The 11,957-nt window shown below is 32.8% G+C and overlaps 1 protein-coding gene across 2 annotated transcripts in view; it reads right to left on the reverse strand.

The window, feature by feature from the left end:
- Nucleotides 1–7,151, reverse strand: part of LOC145254471 (neurocalcin homolog) — a 537,803-nt gene extending 530,652 nt beyond the window's left edge. Inside the window, exon 1 of one of the 2 annotated variants that reach the window (XM_080113027.1) lies at nt 6,570–7,151. The gene's annotated coding sequence lies outside the window, so the exon portion shown is untranslated. The remainder of the gene's footprint in view (nt 1–6,569) is intronic. The other variant, XM_080113029.1, reaches the window with a different exon arrangement.
- Nucleotides 7,152–11,957: the final 4,806 nt, after the last annotated feature.

An 11,957-nucleotide genomic window follows, 5' to 3' on the forward strand; every position in this document is an offset into this window, starting at 1 on the left:
ATACTTCTATATAGTCATAGCTAATGGAATGAGAACAATCTATCGTCATAAATTAAATAGACAAGTCCATAAAGATGTACTTGAAGTGAAGAAACTCAGGAGTTACATCGGCCAAACCGTTGCTTGTTAAGATAGAATCAACAGATCGATTTTTTAATAAGTCGTTTTAAGCAAAAATAATATCACTTACTTAATTAGCATGCTCAAAATAGCAATATATCCAAAAATTACGAAAACTCGAGTAGAGAGTTATTTAAAGTTAAAAGTAATTGTTTTATGGAAAATTGGGTAAAATTGCATTTTTCTTAGACGTTATAAAGTAGACAGTAAGAGTCTACATACAGAAAGGACATAACTCGGAATTAATATTTTAGATTACTTGTTCATGGCAGCAATCTTTGTTGCCTATAGCAATAGACTTTTTCTTTTTTTTTTTTTTTTAATAAAATCACAATAGCAGTTGTTCTGCTCAATAAACTTTTGGTTTCATTACTTAAATAGTATTTTCGACATGACAATTAAGTACGTAACATTGCTTAAAGCGACACTATAAAAAATTAAAATAAAAATGATTTATCGACTATCTTACCAAGCACCCGTTGTTTAAATAACAATCAAAATAGAGAAAATCCGTATAAACCAATTATTCATAAATATTGAAATCCATTGTCTCTTATGCGTTTTAATATTTTCAACCAAAGATGACTTTACAATTTAGCTGTCCTTTCGATCCAAAATAGTGACAATTAAGAATGAACACATATACAAGACTTAATTCTACACTTCCTATCATTGAAATGAAGTTTTGTTTGGATTTTATGCAAGATAAACATGTGCTGATTGTTAAAATCAGCGGGGGGGGGGGGGGTTCATAAAATGAACACTTGATGAAACTGAAGTCAAACAACAATAGCATATATCATGCCATCGCAGTAGTTACACACGTTTTGAAATAGTTGGCAACTATCATGAAGGGGTTTATTTCTCTCCCATCGCGACAAATGATCGAAAAGTCAACTTCCAGAAAAGGAGCAGCAGCAATCTGATCCTACAAAAATGTCTGTGAAGCTGAGCTTCTTCACAGACATTTTTGAAGGATCAGAGTGCTGCTCGTCGCCATTCTCCATCAGAGATGCCTCTAGCAATAAACTAACTTCTTAAGAGAAGGCAAAGTCGGGGGGGGGGGTCCCCAGAAAGACTCAGGAATGCATTATTCCGAAATCAACAGGGAAAAAAGGTTATTGCAATAATGGTTTGGACTCTTGATTTTGGTGTCAACGATGAGTGAAGACGTGAAAGATTCTAGTTGATAGTAATAAATCTTAAACTTTGAATATCGAACCAACCTATTAATGTAAATAGAACGACATTTTTTATTATTATTATTCATTTTCAACCCCGCATTAGCCTGATAAGACATCTGAAGAACCACTTACCCTGATCAACAAACTAGTGGTGTTTGCGGTCTTCATTGACAATAGACGATCATCATTTCAGTGACATTATTAAAGAACAAGAGCAAAAAAACGTATTTAAGGGCAACACAGTCAAACCTGGAAAGAAGTAACAGTACAGAAAATTTAATTTTAATCTCAGGAAAATAACTATTAAAAGAGATGATTTTAAAATTTAGTCATTTTAAAACTCGAAAAGGTTGTCATTCAAACCAAAACGAAAGGCAGGGTTTAAAATAAAGGGGGGGGGGGCATTGTGTATATTTCTTAAGATGTGCTTGTACGTTTAATTCCCAAAGAAGGTTATAAAAAAATAAAAAAAATAAAAATTAAAAAAAAAAAAATGGTTTAAATTGAATTCTTCGTGTCCAGAAATGCACTAAAAAAACCTTAGTGGTTTTAAGGTGAATTTTAAAAAGGAAATCTTTAAGCGTTAAGCGATTTCAGACTAAACTAAAATAAAGAATCTAATGCAGTACCTCCCCTTTTTGTAAAAATAAAAAAAATAAAAATAAAAAAGATTTTAGGTTGAGGATGCTTGCCACTTGAACTTAGAGTTGGTTTTAAGAGTAAGGAGGTTGCTAAGTATTACTTAGTAAAAGTTTAAACATAAAAACTTCCTAGCTCTGCATCCCCCATTGCAAATAAATACGCACAGAATTCATCTTCCATAACTTCGCCACAGAAAAACAAAACGGTTAACTGCCGTAGGCCACAATGGCCAGTTAAAGTTATATTAGAAACTAATCTGCCAACCCGAATTGTTTGTTCGTTCCCGAGTTTGTTTTTTTTTTTTAGAGTCTTAACCTGTAAAAAAAAAAAAAAAAGAAAAATCTATTTATTTAGGAGAAAAAGGTATAACGGAGGGTGTTAATTTACAAATGTACTAATGTTAGATTGTTCATGATTTTTTTTTTTACTTTGTAGCGATATAATTTTAAGACTATAATTCGCTGAAAACATAACTAAAACTAACTATGAATGCCACGACACGGACCACAATTTTACTCCACTTATTTTCTACAATTGGCGTTTTTACTTGGTTTAAGAGCACACAGATGAAGCGTTATTCCCTTGCTTACAAACTTTAATACTAGCTAGGTACCCGGATTTTAGTATGAAACAAATTTAGTGAATTGGAATTGCCCTAAAAAAAGATTAGCATGAGCCGGAAATCTAGGATTATTTTTACGGTATGTGTGTACATACCCACTTTAGATTCTAAAATTGATTTAGAGCGTTCACACTTAATCACCTAAAAGGCAGGAGGGGGGGGGGCAAAATCTACCGGCGCAAAAATTGAATGTACGAGGGCAGTATATGGAGTCATCCCCGGAAACTTCAAGCAGTTTACGATATAAAAATTAGGTGCTTGTACACTTTATTGCCGAAATTGGAGACACCATTTTTTTTTCACGCACTTGCTTTACAAATCTAGGGGAGACATCATTATATGGCCGAACGATTGCTTCCCGAAAGGGGAAGAATAAATTTACCAAAATTAATTTATTACTTCCAGAAAGGTTAAATTAAACTAAAATTATCATTTATTTCCAGAAACTTGGTAAACCGATATTACTGGAGAAAATGAATCTTGACAATTCAAAAAAAAAAAAAAATGTTTAAAATTATTTATTTGTTCGGGGGAAAAAACAAAAAAAACTATTTTATAGAAGTCCAATATTGCTTTAAAAGTAAATAAAGAAAGTGAAAAAAGAACATATCCTTAATTGTTTAATTGGAAATGTTTCGATTTAATTAATGAAAGCGGGAAAGTTTTTCATGGAACATTTTTTTTTTTTTTCATTAAAAACAAAATTGAAATGACTATGACATTCATAATAGTTTAAACTGGGGAAGAAGCGCCATATGAAAAACAAAAACATTTATTAGTTTTTTTTTTATGTGTGTGTGTGTGTGTTTTTCGAACAAATAAATAATTTTAAACATTTTTTTGAATTGTCAAGATTCATTTTCTCCAGTAATATCGGTTTACCAAGTTTCTGGAAGTAATACATGTTAATTTTGGTAAATTTATTCTTTCCCTTTCCGGAAGCAATTGTTCGGCCATATAATGATGTCTCCCCTAGATTTGTATAGCAAGTGCGTGAAAAAAAAAAAAAAATGGAGTCTCCAATTTCGGCAATAAAGTGTAGAAGCACCAAAAATTATTTTATATATTTCTTTATTCAAAATTGTGAAATAAGACAAAATTGAAGAAATAAAGCACAAATGGAAATGAAAATAGTTTTTTAATTACACATGAAATAGGTTGTTAATTACATGTGAAATTATTAAAAACTAGAAAAAAAAAAAAAGCGCAATAACTGATTTTTTTTTTTTTTAACTATTGTATTTCGTTTCATTTGTCAGTTCCGGTTCGTGGTTTTAATACATTACACCGTCAACACGAAAACGAGGCTATAAACAGAGATAAAAGGTCCATGAGAACTTTTTTCATTGAGCTTTAAAAATAATTTACTTTTTAAAGCTGAAGGATTACATTGTGTAAATAAAACTAAAGTTAATTTGAGGAAATAAAGATTTAAGTATCAAAATTGTTTCGTAGACAAGAAAACAATGTTAAGGCGGGGAAGATCAGATAACATGACGCTATTTTGATAGAAATCATTAACTGCTTTTGTGACAAAACAAAAAAAAAACAATGAGTATTTGAAAAATGAAAAACTACATTTCCGATTCATTTGAATATTTGCATAAAAAAAGACACTTATGCGTTGCAAGATCTCTCAATAAATTTACAAAGTCTTTCTTAACATGAGGTGGGTTTAACTCTTCATTTCGCAGACAAATCTAAAATGAAAATTTGTTTGGGGATGTTAAAATATACAATTGCCAAAAATAAATAAACCGTGCGGTACGCGTGTTGTGCTGAAATACTAACATTATTTAGAAAGCTGTGCTTAATTAACATAGGGTGAATTTGTTCAAAATTTTAATTAGAAACGCTTCATTTCCATATATGAATTAGGGGACACTTCCCCAATTAACACCGTCTTCCCGTCTGCGAAGCAGCAACCGGAACTTCATTTCAGTACCCAATCTTTACAATAACCGATGGCGCGATAACGTATATTCCTGGACTCAAATTAGTTAGCCGTTTGTATTTTTTTTAATTCTACAATTAAATAACGCACTTTTCTTTTAATCTTAAAAGAAAAGTTGTTACTTATGCAGAAAAAAAAAATGTACCGTGCTTTTTTTAAATAACATTTCCAAATTTTACGGTATTTTGTTTATTAAATTATGAAGTGAGAGTACAGAATAGTTACAAAACACCCTCCCTTCTCCATGTTAAGAATGGAATGAAACGTTATTTTAACACGGTACCTTCTCTGCAGAAGTACAAAAAAAAACAAAAAAACGGAAGGTACTTTTACAGAATGTTAAACTAACTCTAACCGATGTTTTATGTTTAGTTTAGGAAAAGTCAGAAGAAACAAAAGTCATTATTGCATGAAATATACGTATTTAGTTGAAGTATTGTTTACGTCAATTCTTTCGAAGAAATTTAGCAAGAATACCTGTAAACCAGGAAATCGGTAAAATGTCATCATGGATGAATACTTATCTATTATAATTTCTACCCTTGACAAAAACTTAGCCATAACAAAAGAAATTTATTGTCCAGATTGTTTTTGAGATTGATTTCTAAAAAGATATTTTATAAATAAAATCGACTTTAAAATTAAAGACTTAAATTACAATAATTAAATTTAAACATTCTTATTTCAATATTTGGCACATAACACCTGCAAAAATGATCACAATGTCAGGATTTCATTTTATTTCAGAATCGATGGCAAATTGTGTAGATTGATATCTCATTATATTAAATACTAATATTTAACATTAGTTTATCATTTAAGCCGATAAAAAGCCTTTTTTTTTTCGCGTCATAAAAGGATTTGGAGTTTCCTAATCAATCTTTTCGGGTGCAGTTGCACGTTCTCAAAATAACTAAAGTGTTGGCTTTAAAAAAAAAAAATTGGTTCATTAAAACTAAACAGGTTTAGTTTTAATAAAAAATTTTAAAAAAAAAAAAAAAATCGCTTTGGTAATTAGATATGTCGTATGGTTATCCCTAATCGCTAAATAAAACCGCTAACGAGTTGAATGATTACGACATAAAATTAAACTCGGGTTCCTGAAACGGAAACTTCGTTTGTTTTTGTTTTTTTCTTATCAATATATTTACATTGTTATTTTGTTTTCATTTTCAATCATTCGAACAGTTTTCTTTTTTATAATGTATAGTTTTAAAAGTTTAAAAACTATATGGTTTTTACTTCAGGAAAATTAATGGGTGAGTTTTTACGATGTGCCCCAGCGTATTATAAGCACCCCAACCTCCCCATGTTAAGAACGACTTTCGGAATAAACACTCCGAACCTTGAAAGCCGTTCTTAACACAGGGAGGGTATTGCGAAAGCCGTTCTAAAGACGGGGAGGTTGGGGTGTTTATAATACGCTGGAGCACGTCGTAAAAATTGACCAATTAATGAAATATGCAAATTTTTATAAAAACTTTAAAAAAAAAAAAAAATTTTAAGTTACTTTGTTAAGATTCACTCCGCATACAAACGTGCTTCTACAGAATTTAAACCGAAACACTTTTCCCAAACCAAACCTTCGGTTTAAATTCTGTAGAAGTAGCCACAAACCTTAACCGAAGTTTTAGATTTAGTTTAGCGAAAGTTGGGTTCGATTGAGTTCAATTTCTGTAGAAGCACTACTACAAACATTCCGAAGCACGAGTTTACATTTTCTTAAAAAAATAAAAAAAAAATTTTTTCTTTAAAATAAAAGGTACTCAATGCACTTATTGATACATGCTGAAATAACGTTATTATTTAAAAAGCCATTCTTAACATGGGGAGGGGAAGGTGTTTTGTATCTATAAAAAACATACCATAAAACTTTAATTAAACGTGGAAATACGATTTAAAAAATAGCGCGGATCAGTAAGTGCATTAGCACCAAAATAAAGGTCATTGACATTTTATGTTTTAAAAGTTAAATCAACTTTACACTTTTCGAAAGCTTTAAAAAAAAAAAAATAGAAGTAATAAACATTATAGTAAATATACTTACCACGGTGGTTCAAGGCAATAAAACACTGCGGGTAGCGATCCGTAAAGAGGATTCTGTGAAGAATGTTACAAGCAACAATAAAATAACTTTGCTTACTTAATATTTATTCGGTTTTACAGTCGATTACAAATTCGAGAATTTAAAAAAGTGAAATCAATTCTTCTTCCTTGTATTCAGGTGGAAGAACAGAACCGGGCGAAAGAGAGAGAGAGAGATAAACAGTGGGGGTACTAAAAGAGGTATGATGATCACGAAAAAAAAAAAACCAGGTGAGTGATTGAGCGACAGTATAAAATAAATATAGACTTTTGTATGTGTGTGTGTGCGTGACTGTGTATATGTATGTGAAATTAAAAAAAGAAAGAGTTAAAAAGTGACGACAGCAGCAGCAACGGATTACTCCAATACACTGCAACAGGAAGCCGTCAAAGTTACAGGAGACGTTCAACCGAGCAGCCGAGTTAGCGTAATAAAACTTTCGCGGAAAATGCCGAAGTTATATTGTTACTCAATCCAACAAGCGAAATCCGGACAATGCCGAGTGACCACAAACATGCAGTGCATCAGTTACAGATCGGAACATATACGGAGAACATGCTGAGAGTAAAAGAATGACTATATATAAAGAGAGAGAGACACAGAGAGAGAGACAGACAGAATAAAAGTGAGGGGTAAAAATAAGTAAGAGGGGAAAAAAGTATTTATCAAGTTATGAAGGCGTTCTACTTTATAGCCGATAATATCTCCCGGAAAGCTCAACAGCTCATTCATAACTATCTGTACTCATCCGGCGTTGCCCGGAAGTTTTTTTTTTTACTGTCATTTTTTAATTCGCTTTTTTCGCCGAAGTATAACGTTGTTTTTTTTTTGGGGGGGGGGGGGTAATGTTTTTTTTTGTTTTGTTTTTTACCAAATATTTTTTGATATAAGATTTTGAAATTAAATTTTATAAATACCACATCGTTTGGGAAGTAAATTGAATCATTTAATAATTTTGTTAAGATAATGTCAGAAATTGCGATTAATAATCGCCGATTATCGACGTAAATTATTTTAAAGCAAATACTGTTGGTATATGTAGAGAGAGAGAGTTTTACCTCCTAATTTGTGACATATTTTCGTTAAATGGCAAGGTGCATGTTAAGATAGACTCGACGGATCGATTGTTTTGTTGTTGTTTTTTTAATATGTCGTTTTAAACAAAAAACAATATTACGCACTTAATTATCATGTCGAAAATAGTAATATATCCAAAAAATACGAAAATTCATCGAATAGAATAACTGCTTTTATGTTTTTAGTAAAAATAAAAAAGTCTATTGTTATGGGTTGAAAAGTACGTCAACCATTAAAGTGTTGAAAAGGGAGATAAGTATTCTCCTGTATTCGCAATCTTCAAGATGTTCACATATAAGTAAAATGCAATTTCCCTCAATTTTCCGTAAAAATTACTTTTAACTATAAATAATTTTCTTCTCGATGAATTATCGTAATCTTTGGATATATTACTATTTTCGACATGACAAGTAAGTACTGTTGTTTTTGCTTAAAACCACATAAAAAACGATCTGTCGACTCCATCTCTCTTTGAGAAAGGGTTAGTATATTGGTACTAAAAACAATATTTAAAAGAAAATTTGCTGTGAGTGGATCTCTCTCTCTCTCTCTCTCTCTCTCTCTCTCTCTCTCTCTCTCTCTCTCTCTCTTGGCGAGAAGTTGTGACACTAGGGTGGGAAAATGTGATTGAAGAGCCAGCGCCGCAGAGAGGGAGCACTCTGACCTGCAAAAACAAACAAAAATGACTGGGTAGCCTTATCGGCATTCCCCGGTAAGAGCACATCAGGCGATTTGTTATGGGCTAACCTCTTCTCAAAGAATGTTGGAATTTTTTTTTTTTTTTGTATCAACAATTATGCATCCTTATGTATTTATTTGTTATATTTTTTTCTGGTTCATATATTCTATTTTCTGTATTTTGTATCTTTATTGGACTTAGTTCCGTATATTTTGATATTCATAGCAAACTACGTTTAATTTTTAATAATAATAAAAAAAAAAAAGCAAGGCTAGTTCCTTTTGAATGACGTCATGGAATCCAGCGTGAAAATCTTCCTTTTCGAATCCTGCCACCAAGGAGAGTGGAAATGATTCATTGCCTGGCGTGGACACGGATTCTTTAGCCTTTCCTTCTGGAAGTACAACCCGGCAAGAAGAAAACACCGGTCGCGAAGAGGCGAACACTTCCTTAAAACTTTTATGTACGCGCCAACGGTATGCGTGAATTTTAAGCGAAAGAAATTGGGAGTAATTTCAAAGCCTTTAAACTTTTTTTTTTTTTTTTTTTTTTTCAATTTTCACCCCAAACAAGGCACAGTGCCACTTTGAAGCAGGGGGGCTACTATTAGGGAATTAATTAGCGGGATCATTATGAAGGGAGAAGAGTAGAAAGATGTTTGTTAACATTACACTTGAACTTCTGCATATCATTGCAGTTGGGAAAGCAGAATCCCGGAAGGGAGTTCCAAAGACCCGCAGTTCTGGGGAAGAAACTATTGGAGTAAAAGGCTTTCTTGCACCTAGGGATCTCCACTGTAAAGGGATGAGACTTAGTAGCTTGTCGGGTTTGTCGGGGGTAGTTACGTCGGGGAGGTACAAGTGTTTGCAGTTCGTCAGAGCATTCACCATTAAAGTATTTGTAGAACAGGCAGAGGGATGCAATATCTCGTCGATGGGACAGAGGTTGAAGCCTAGATGACAGTTCAGGACCTATCAGGTTGGCGACTCTTTTTTGAACCCTGTCCAGGACTCCAGGAGCGAGAGACAAGCAGCAGATGCACCAGCCCAGATGTGACAACAGTACTCCATACATGGGCGAATGGTTGCCTTATAGAGGTATAGGATACTGTCAGGAGTAAGTAGTTTTCTAGCACGGTAGAGGGAGCCAACCTTCCTTTCAGCAGTCTTGGCAATGCTCTCAATGTATCTATGTATCTATTCCAGTTCATATTCCCTGTAAACGTTAGGCCGAGGAGTTTAAAAGAAGTACTTTCAGGCAATGTGTTCTTGGCCATTGCTATTGGTGGTAGTTACAAAAACAAACAAAAAAACAGTTAAAAAAACAAACAAAAAAAACAAAGGCAAATGACTGTACAGTCTATTTTCAACCTTGTACGTTCCATTGAATTTATTGTGTGCGTGTTTTTGGAAGTACTCGTTTTTAATTTTCATTTTAATGGTAGTCGTTGTAACGACGTTTACAACTTATGAATCTGATTTGTGTGTGTGTGTGTGTGTGTGTGTGTGTGTGCGCGCGCGCTATTTTTTGCTACTTGGCGTTTTTTGATTTTGAAAATAAAAATTGCAACCTATTTGTAAATAAAATCTTTTCATTTTAAAACAAGAACTCTTTCTATTTTATTCGTTTACCCCCCCCCCCTTTTTTTTTATTTTATCCTTTTATTTTGTGCAGGCTATTCATTCATTTCTCGTCGAATTTATCTGAAAACGGATACATTTCCGACAAAAGGCAAAGTCTGAGAAGGTGAACCTCCTAGAACTACACAAAACTAGGAACATACCGCAGTCAACTGGAAAAAAGGTCATTTTTAGAAATGACCTAAGCTAAGCTCTGTTGATTTTATTTCACCGCGATAAATGTGACACTGACGTCAGAAAATAACGGGATTGAAAAGTTAGCGCCTTAGAGAAGGAGCACTACGACCTTGCAAAAGATGCCTGAGCAGGCCCGTCGGCATTTCCTAGTAAAAACGCCTCAGGCGATTAGCAATAAATTTATCTTTTCTCAAAGAGCGAAGGTAAGATCTGAGAAGATAGACCTCCTAGAACTGCACAGGATTGACTTTAAACGGCAAACATAGGGTCATTACAAGAATGGTCTAACTCCTGTTGATTTTCAAACCGAGAGAAAAAAAATTACTTCTTATAGTGACATAGCGCACGTTTTGCTCAGTCAGTATTTTAAACATACTTTAAACGTAAAATATTTTGACTCAAATAGTGAATAAAACAAATTGTTTTCGGGATTCATTTTCCAACTTCAAATAATGGCGGTAATACTAATTATTAAAATTCTTTAGTTTTTTTCCCCCACTGCAAAAACTTAGACACCAGGGTCGGAAAGTGGGGTTGAGAAGTCAGCGCCCCAGAAGGCACTCTCATTTGCAAAAAATGCCTGGGCAGCCCCGTCCGCATTCCCCGGCGAGGGTGTCTTAGACGATTAGCAATAAACTAACCCTCTCTTTCTCAAAGAGAGAAAGTAAAGCCTTGGAGGGTGGACGGACCTCCTAGAACTGCACAGGCCACAGAACTAAACTCCCACCGCAAAATCAATAGGGGCCAGGTCATTACAGGAATGATCTAATGTTTGTTGATTTGGAGGGGGAGGAGCAGGATTACCGAATGTTTTTAAGATTTATTTATAAAATTACTGAGGCTGAATAGCTTCTTCGAAGATATTTATTTCGTATATGAGGATTTATTAAGAATTAAAATAATAATTTGACAGTTTAAATGCTTTCAAATTCCTTTCTACATTAGAAGGATCAAATTAAATCGAGTATTTTTTTTCACTTGTTAACAAAATATTAAAATACCCCCCCCTAATACTTTCTAGTGGACTTTAAAAAAAAATTAATTATTATTATTTATTTATTTATTTTATTTTTGTTTTTTATTTTTTTATTTTACGGTATCGTACTTTTTTCTTCTTAAAATAAAAACAAAACTCACTTTTTTTTTCTTCATGTATTTCTGTGATAGTCACGTATGAATCCTTTAAAAAAAAAAGTTTATTTGTCTGTTTTTGCCCCTGACTACGTTGTCATGGTGATTGAGTGCGTTTCGACGTCATCAAGTTGTTGCTGTGAAATCGTGCAGGTGCGATGAACAAATTCTTTTTCCTTACTGGAGAACGAAATTTATTCGCTTCTTGTGTTAACTTTTATTCTTCGTTAGTGAATATTCTCGGATGTTTATATAAAAACTAACGTAGAAAATATTTTAAATCTATATAACTGATGGTTGATTTCTTATTTTTAGGTTTGTATTTAATTAAAATAAATAATTAAATAACCAAATTTTAGCTTTCGTTAAGAGTCGAACTTCTTTGTTTACAAAGCCATTCAGCGGAAGTGACGTCAGACAAATTTTAAGGTACGGATGACCAACACTATATAATGTAGGGTTTGTTTTTTTTAAGCAAATATAAAAATAGAAGGTTTGGTAAAACTTGTCGAGAGCGCTCTGTTTTGGAGTTTTTGTTTTTTTTTTGTTTTGTTTTTTTGAAAATGGGACGCAAATTTAAATTTCGTTCTGTTTTAATCATTTTTTGCTGTTTATTATTATTATTATTATTATTATTATTATTAT

This window comes from Euprymna scolopes, chromosome 3 (genome assembly GCF_053919585.1).
Source record: "Euprymna scolopes isolate OS-2025 chromosome 3, ASM5391958v1, whole genome shotgun sequence".
Lineage (NCBI taxonomy): Eukaryota > Metazoa > Mollusca > Cephalopoda > Sepiida > Sepiolidae > Euprymna > Euprymna scolopes.